The following is a 9,382-nucleotide window of genomic DNA, read 5'->3' on the forward strand; positions in this document are numbered from 1 at the left end:
ATGACTCCTCATGACATCCATTTCTGCCCTGGGAAATGTCTCTGGCTATCTACTTTATCTACGCCTCTTGTTACCTTGTACAGCATGGTGGCTCAGTAGTTAGCACTGCTGCCTCACAGCACCAGGGACCCAGGTTCGATCCCAGCCTGTCTGTGTGGAGTTTGCACATTCTCCCTGTGTCTGCTTGGGTTTCCTCCGGGTGCTCCGGTTTCCTCCCACAATCCAAAGATGTGCAGGTCAGGTGAATTGGCCATTCTAAATTGCCCATAGTGTTAGGTGCTTTAGTTAGAGGGAAATGGGTCTGGGTGGGTTTTGCTTTGGAGGGTCGGTGTGGACTTGTTGGGTCGAAGGGCCTGCTTCCTCACTGTAGGGAATCTAATCTAAAACATCTATCAAGTCACCTCTCTTCCTTCTTCCCTCCAGTGTGAAAAGCCTTAGCTCACTCAACCCCTCTTCATAAGACAGCCCTCCAATCCACGCAGCATCCTGGTAAATCTCCTCTGCACCCTCTCTAAAGCATATACATCCTTCCTATAATGAGGTGATCAGAACTGGACACAATTTTCCAAGTGTAGTCTAACCAGGGTTTTATAGAGCTGCAGCAAAGCCTTGCGCCTCTTAAATTCAATCCCTCCATTAATGCAAGCCAAAACACCATATTCTATATACATAGACCTCAAGATCCTGCTGTTCGTCCACACTGCCAAGAATCCTATTTTTAACCTTGTATTCAGCATTCAAATTCGACCTTCCAAAATGGATCACTTCACATTTATCCAGGTTGAACTCCATCTGCCACTTCTCAGCCCAGCTCTGCATCCTGTCAATGTCTTGTTGTAACCTGCAACATCCCTCGACACTACCGACAACACCACCAACCCTTGTGTCATCAGCACTTTCACTTCTTCATCCAAATCAATTATAAAGCCTACAAAGAGCAGCAGCCCAAGAACAGATCCCTGCGGGACACCACTGGTCACAGACCTCCAGGCAGAATACTTTCCATCCACTACTAATCACTGTCTTCTTTCAGTCACCCTATTCTGTATCCAGATAGCCAAATTTCCCTCTATCCCATATCTCCTAACTTTCTGAATGAGCCTACCATGGGGAAACTTATTAAATGCCTTATTGAAATCCATATGTACCACATCCACTGCTCTACCTTTGTCAACTTGCCTCATCATATCTTCAAAGAACTCAATAAGTCTTGAGAGGCATGACCTGTCCTGTACAAAGCCATGCTGACTATCCTTAATCAAACTATGTTTTTCCAAATTGTCATAAATCCTATCTCTCAGAATCCATTCCGGCACTTTGCTTACCACAGACATAAGACTCTGGATCAGTGGTGCTGGAGGAGCACAGCAGTTCAGACAGCATCCAAGGAGCAGCGAAATCGACGTTTCGGGCAAAAGCCTTTCATCAGGAATAAAGGCAGAGAGCCTGAAGCGTGGAGAGATAAGCTAGGGGAGGGTGGGGGTGGGGAGAAAGTAGCATAGAGTACAATAGGTGAGTGAGGGAGGGGATGAAGATGATAGGTCAGGGAGAAGAGGGTGGAGTGGATAGGTGGAAAAGGAGATAGGCAGGTAGGACAAGTCCGGACAAGTCATGGGGACAGTGCTGAGCTGGAAGTTAGGGTGAGGTGGGGGAAGGGGAAATGAGGAAACTGTTGAAGTCCACATTGATGCCCTGGGGTTGAAGTGTTCCGAGGCGGAAGATGAGGCGTTCTTCCTCCAGGCGTCTGGTGGTGAGGGAACGGCGGTGAAGGCGGCCCAGGACCTCCATGTCCTCAGCAGAGTGGGAGGGGGAATTAAAATGTTGGGCCACGGGGCGGTGTGGTTGATTGATGCGGGTGTCCCGGAGATATTCCCTAAAGTGCTCTGTTAGGAGGAGCCCAGTCTCCCCAATGTAGAGGAGACCGCATTGGGAGCAACGGATACAATAAATGATATTAGTGGATGTGGCAGGTAAAACTTTGATGGATGTGGAAGGCTCCTTTAGGGCCTTGGATAGAGGTGAGGGAGGAGGTGTGTGCGCAAGTTTTACAGTTCCTGTGATGGCAGGGGAAGGTGCCAGGATGGGAGGGTGGGTTGTAGGGGGGCGTGGACCTGACCAGGTAGTCACGGAGGGAACGGTCTTTGCGGAAGGCGGAAAGGGGTGGGGAGGGAAATATATCCCTGGTGGTGGAGTCTTTTTGGAGGTGGCGGAAATGTCGACGGATGATTTGGTTTATGCGAAGGTTGGTAGGGTGGAAGGTGAGCACCAGGGGCAATCTGTCCTTGTTACGGTTGGAGGGGTGGGGTCTGAGGGCGGAGGTGCGGGATGTGGACGAGATGCGTTGGAGGGCATCATTAACCATGTGGGAAGGGAAGTTTCGGTCTCTAAAGAAGGAGGCCATCTGGTGTGTTCTGTGGTGGAACTGGTCCTCCTGGGAGCAGATACGGCGGAGGCGGAGGAATTGGGAATACGGGATGGCATTTTTGCAAGGGGTAGGGTGAGAAGAGGTGTAATCCAGGTAGCTGTGGGAGTCGGTGAGTTTGTAAAAAATGTCAGTGTCAAGTCAGTCGTCATTAATGGAGATGGAGAGGTCCAGGAAGGGGAGGGAGGTGTCAGAGATAGTCCAGGTAAATTTAAGGTCAGGGTGGAATGTGTTGGTGAAGTTGATGAATTGCTCAACCTCCTCGCGGGAGCACGAGGTGGCGGAGGAAGAGGTGGGGAGTGGTGCCGGTGTAATTACGGAAGATCAACTGTTCTACGTAGCCAACAAAGAAACAGGCATAGCTGGGGCCCATACATGTGCCCATGCCTACCCCTTTGATCTGGAGGAAGTGGGAGGATTCGAAGGAGAAATTGTTAAGGGTGAGGACCAGTTAGGCCAAACGAATGAGAGTATCAGTGGAAGGGTACGTTGGGGACGTCTGGAGAGGAAAGAACGGAGGGCTTGGAGGCCCTGGTCATGGCGGATGGAGGTGTAGAGGGATTGGGTATCCATGGTGAAGATGAGGCGTTGCGGGCTGGGGAAACGGAAGTCTTGGAGGAGGTGGAGGGCATGGGTGGTGTCTCAAACGTTATGTGGGGAGTTCCTGGACTAGGGGGGGTAGGACAGTGTCGAGGTAGGTAGAAATGAGTTCAGTGGGGCAGGAGCATGCTGAGACAATGGGTTGGCCAGGGTAGTCAGACTTGTGGATCCTGGGAAGGAGGTAGAACTGGGCAGTGTGGGGTTCCCGGACTATGAGGTTGGAAGCTGTGGGTGGGAGATCTCCTGAGGTGATGAGGTTCTGTATGGTCTGGGAGATGATGGTTTGGTGATGGGGGGTGGGGTCATGGTTGAGGGGGCAGTAGGAAGAGGTGTCCTCGAGTTGGCGTTTGGCTTCAGCGGTGTAGAGGTCAGTGTGCCAGACTTCTACTGCGCCCCCTTTATCCGCTGGCTTGATAGTGAGGTTGGGTTTGGAGCAGAGGGATTGGAGGGCTGCGTGTTGTGAGGGTGAGAGGTTGGAGTGGGGGAGGGAGGTAGACAGGTTGAGGCGGTTAATGTCCCAGTGGCAGTTGGAAATGAAGAGGTCGAGGGCAGGTAATAGGCCAGCGCGGGGTGTCCAGGTGGATGCTGTGTGTTGGAGGTGGGCGAAGGGGTCCTCGGAAGGTGGGCGGGAGTCCTGATTGTGAAAGTAAGCTCGAAGGCAGAGGCGACGGAAGAATTGTTCGATGTCACGGCGTGTATTAAATTCATTGATGCGTGGATGGAGGGGGATGAAGGTGAGTCCTTTGCTGAGGACTGATTGTTCGTCCTCAGTGAGGGGGAGGTCTGGAGGGATGGTGAAAACTCGGCAGGGCTGGGAGCTGGGATCTGGTGTGGGTGTGGAGCTAGGAGTGGTGGTGGGGGGAATGGGGGTGGAGTCATGAGTAGGGGTAGTGTTCCCCTCGGGGTTCTGGGGGGTGGGGATAGTGACAGTGGGGTCTGTGTGAGGCGTGTCAGCGGAATGCAGGTGAGTGGCACTGGTAGGGGCGGAAGTGGTGGTGACCACAGCAGTAGGGGTGGCAGAAGTCACTGAGCGTGTGGCATCAGCGATGATGTGAGGGGCGGAAGTGATGTCACGTGTGATGCATGAGGAATTGTGAGGGGTGGAAGTGATTGTGGGAGTGGCCATGATGGGGGCGGAAGTGACATCATCAATCAGTGTGGGGGTGGCAGCTGCATCAGCCGCATGGCTAATGGCGCCCAGGTAGTTTCCGAGGCCAGGGGAATCTTCTGGAATGTTTGAGGAGTGCTGGTTATGGAGGTGGGTAGATAAAAGTTTGTTGTACTTTCAGTTTTTGATGTTAAATACTGTTTATTGAGAGTATGAATTCTCCCGAGGATGAAGTACAGAGTGGGTTCTTTGTAATTCTGAGAGAGTGTGGCCCTCAGCTGAGGCAGGGATGACTGTAGAGAGGTTAGGTGCCGGCTCATTGCTGCAAGCGTGGAGCGGAGGATCTTGAAGGACAACCATTGCTAGTGTTTTTGAATCTGTAGTTTGTACTGTTTGTCCTGTTCGGGTCAGACTGACTGGTTTGTAATTCCCAGGGATTTCCCCATTCTCTTTCTTGAACAGCAGAATAACATTTGCCTCCCTTCAATTATCTGGTACTACTCCCGGGCAGAGTGAGGATGTGAAGATCATCGCCAAAGGCGCAGCAATCTCATTTCTCACTTTTTGTAGTAACCTTAGATATATCCAGCCCTGGGGACTTATCTCTCTTGATGCTTCTCAGAATTTCTAGCAGATCCACTTCCTTAATATCAAACTGTTCAAGCCTATTAACCTGGTCCAGGGTATTCTCACTATCAACAAAGTCCCTCTGTCTAGTGAATACTGAAGTGAAAAACTTAATTAGGGCCTTCCCTACGTCTTCAGAATCCAGGCACAAGTTCCTTCCACTATCCCTGATTGGCCCTACATTCTCTCTGATCATTTTCTTATTCCTCATGTAAGTGTAGAACGCCTTTGGGTTTTCCCTAATCCTTCCCACCAAGGCTTTTCGTGCCTCCTCCTAGCTCTCCTCAGTCCAATTTTGAGTTCTTTCCAAGCTACCCTGTAATCCTCCAAAGCTGTGACAGATCCTTGCTTCCTCAACCTTAAATAAGCTTCCTTCTTTCTCTTGACAAGAAGCTCTTGTCATCCAAGGCTCCTTCACCTTACCATTCCATGCCTGTCTCAGTGGGACAAAGTTATCCAACTCTCACAACAAGTGCTTCTTAAACATCCTCCATATTTCTGTTGTGCATTTCCTGGAGAACAATTGTTCCCAATTTATACTCCACAGCTCCTGTCTAGTACCAGTATAATTTCCTCTCCCCCAATTAAATACCTTCCCATACTATCTGTTCCTATCCCTCTCCATGACTATGGCAAAGGTGAGGCAGTTTCGGTCACTGTCACCAAAGTGCTCTCCCACTGAGAAATCTGACATTTGGCCTGGCTCGTTGCTCAGCACCTGTATTCCGTGAGATCTATCCTTGCTAATCAGTCTCCCATGGGGAACCTTGTCGAACGCCTTACTGAAGTCCATATAGATCATATCTATCGCTCTGCCCATATCAATCCTCTTTGTTATTTCTTCAAAAAATTCAATCAAGATCATGAGACATGATTTCCCACACACAAACCCCCATGTGACTATCCTTAATCAGTCCTTGCCTTTCCAAATACATGTGCATCCTGTCCCTCAGGATTCCCTCCAACAAGTTGCCCACCACCAACGTCAGGCTCACTGGTCTATAGTTCCCTGGCTTGTCCTTACCACCTTTCTGAAATAGTGGCACCATGTTAACCAACCTCCAGTCTTCCGGCACCTCACCTGTGACTATCGATGGTACAAATATGTCAGCAAGGGTCCCAGCAATCACTTCTGTAGCTTCCTACAGAGTTCTCGGGTACACCTGATCAGGATCCTGAGGATTTATTCACTTTTATGTGTTTCGAGACATCCAGCACTTCCTCCTCTGTAATATGGACATTTTTCAAGATGTCACCATCTATTTCCCTACATTCTATACCTTCCATGTCCTTTGCCACATTGAATACTGATGCAAAATACTCATTTAGTATCTCCCTATTTTCTGTGGCTCCACACAAAAGCCGCCTTGCTGATCTTTGAGGGGCCCTATTCTCTCCCTAGTTACCCTTTTGCCCTTAATGTATTTGTAAAAACCCTTTGGATTCTCCTTAATTCTATTTGCCAAAGCTATCTCATGTCCCCTTTTTGCCCTCCTGATTTCCCTCTTAAGTATATTCCTGCTACCTTTATACTTTTCCCAGGATTCACTCGATCTATCCTGTCAATACCTGACATATGCTTCCTTCTTTTTCTTAACCAAACCCTCAATTTCTTTAGTCATCCAGCATTCCCTACATCTACCAACCTTTCCTTTCACCCTAACAGGAATGTACTGTCTCCAGACTCTCGTTATCTCATTTCTGAAGGCTTCCCATTTTCTAGCCATCCCTTTACCTGCGAACATCTGCCCTTCTTTAGTCCCTAAAGCTCAGTGTTATAATAAGATTACATTACATCCCATCAATTCTGGCTAACAGAAATAGAAAATCTGTGATTTTGGTCTTTCTCCTTCACTGAAATTAAGATTGACCAAACATTTTTTTTCCTGGAAACTGATATTCCTCAATTGCAACATGTTTGAAGTAAAATCTAAATCAAATGGAACCGAAAAAGACTTCCAGGGCATTTGCTCAAAGCTATGTCTGCTCCATCCGGTGCTCCAGCTTCCTCACAAAGTCCAAAGATGTGCACGCTAAGTGGGTTAGCGATAGTGAATGTAGGCTTATGCAGAGTGGGTGGAATGCTCTTCAGAAGGTTAATGAAAATTCAATGGGCAAGATGGCCTGTATCTGCACTGAAGGGACCCGATATAAACAAAAGGTCAAATTTTCTGAGGAGCAGCAATCTTATGCAAATTGCCACGTCACACTTTATTTTTATGAAACAAGGGAGTTCTGCACTTCTGAGAGAAAGTTCTAATCAAAGTTCCTGAAAAAATGTGGAGCTATACTTCCATTCTGACTGTTCTCTCATAGCACAGAACTAGCAGTCGGCTGTCGTATTGTGAAATTTAAAGGTGTGGTACCACTGACAGCCATTTTGACAGTTGCTGTCAAATACTGTGCATGTAAGGAAAGTGTGATGTTTGGGTACCAACTGAATGGGGGAATGGGTATCAGGTAAGTAGGTTACCAGGTGGATGAGGTATTAGGCAACTGAGGTGCCAGCTGGGTGGACGATAGGGGACTAGAGGTTAGGATAAAGATGAGTAAGGGTTAGGATGCCAAGTGAGTAGAAAGCCAATGTGCAGGTAAGTAGGGTGCTAGCTGAGTAGCGTGTCACTGTATATGGTATAGAGTGCCAAGAAATAGGGTGACAAGTGCACAGGATGCCAAACGGGTAGGGTGTCAAAGTACATGGAGGCAAGAGCACCAGGCAAGTGGTATAGTGTTTAGGGTAGGTCAAGGTGGGTGAGAGAATTTGGGTCTGGCCATTGGGTGGGGAAGATGGGTATTGGGTTTGGTGGTGGTACCAAGGTGGAGACTGTCTGGTGCGACACAGAATAAGAGGTGATTTTGTCCAGTGTTGGGGAAAGAGGATCAGGTATTGAGCAGGAGAAAGGGATGCATTGCTAGATGGGGGTCAGATTTAGAAATGGAGAAATGGGGTCCGATATAGAATTGGGAATGGGTGGGGGTAGCATGCCCAGCAGTGGGAATAGGAAGGGACACAGAAGCAGAATGTGATAAAGGGATGTTTGATCTTGGTCAGGGTCTGAGGGCTACACAAATCCAGGGAAGGTGTCGTTAGGGGTGTGTGAGCAAAGCATGGTGACAGTTGAATAGCAACTCAGGAATGAGTCTATGTATTTCACAGAGTCATAGAGATATACACCATAGAAATAGACCCTTCGGTCCAATTCGTCCCTATCAACCAGATATCCTAAAACATTCAAGTCCCATTTGCGTGCATTTGGCCCAAATCCCTCTAAATCCTTTCTATTCATATACCCATCCAAATGCCTTTCCAAGGTTGTAATTGTACCAGTCTCCACCACTTCCTCTGGTAGTTCATTCCATACACGCACCTTTTGTATGTAAAAATTGCCCGTTAGGTCCCTTTTTCAATCTTTCCCCTTTCACTTTAAATCTCTGCCCTCTAGTTTTGGACTCTCCTATCCTTGGGAAAAGATTTTGCCTATTTATCCTATCCATGCCCCTCATGAGTTTATAAATCTCACCCCTCAGCCTCTGACGCTCCAGGAAAAACAGCCCCATCCTATTCAGCCTCTCTGTATAGCTCAAACCCTCCAACCCTGCCAACATCCTTGGAAATCTTTTCTGAACCTTTTCAAGTTTCACTAAATCCTTCTGATAGGATGAAGAACAGAATTTCACGCAATATTCCAAAAGTGGCCTAACCAATGTATGGTACAGTCTCAACATGACATCCCAACTCCTATACTCAAAACACTGACCAATAAAGGCAAGCATACCAAACACCTTCTTCACTATCCTGTCTACATATGATTCCACTGACAAGGAACAGTGAATTTGCACTCCAAGGGCCCTTTGTTTGGCAACACTCCCCAGGACCTTATCATTAGGAAGAGGGAAGAGGATTCTGGGTAATCCAAGATGGAGGATGGGAAAAATTTCTGTCTGAAAGAGCTGCTCCTTTTTTTTGAGGTAGTTTAGGTGTTGGAGGTGATTTCCTCGAATTCCAGGAGCAGCAATTACTGTTTTATATGCTGTTGCATTGTTTTGGAACTTTGGAAAGAGAGAGAGAGAGAGAGCACAGTGACTGCCTTTGCTGTTCGAATTCGTGTATCGCTGGGCATCGGAGTGCATCTGGGAAATTCAACAAACAGTGAAATTCACACCTAATCTTGGAGGAACTGTTGGGTGAAGTTCACAGCACAGAATCAGATAAGTTTATTATTGTTTTAAGTCTGTCCAAGAGAAAGGCTGTGGTAGTGAGTATAGTGGATTCTTTCTTGATTATACGTTTTTGGAGATAAGTCTCTTGAAATCTAAAAAGGAGGTCCTCAAGGGTAGTAATATCTGGATTACTCCCAGTGCTATGAGCTAGTGAGGGCAGGAATAAGAGGATAGAGCAGATGAATGCATGGCTGAGGAGCTGGTGTATGGGAGAAGGATTCACATTTTTGGATCACTGGAATCTCTTTTGGGGTAGAAGTGACCTGTACAAGAAAGATGGATTGCACCTAAATTGGAAGGGGACTAATATACTGGCAGGGAGATTTGCTAGAACTGCCTGGGAGGATTTAAACTAGTAAGGTGGGGGGTGGGACCCAGGGAGATAGTGAGGAAAGAGGTCGATC

Source organism: Chiloscyllium plagiosum, unplaced genomic scaffold (genome assembly GCF_037043375.1).
Source record: "Chiloscyllium plagiosum isolate Xiang-an unplaced genomic scaffold, Cpla_swu_hap1 HiC_scaffold_13, whole genome shotgun sequence".
NCBI classification, from domain to species: domain Eukaryota; kingdom Metazoa; phylum Chordata; class Chondrichthyes; order Orectolobiformes; family Hemiscylliidae; genus Chiloscyllium; species Chiloscyllium plagiosum.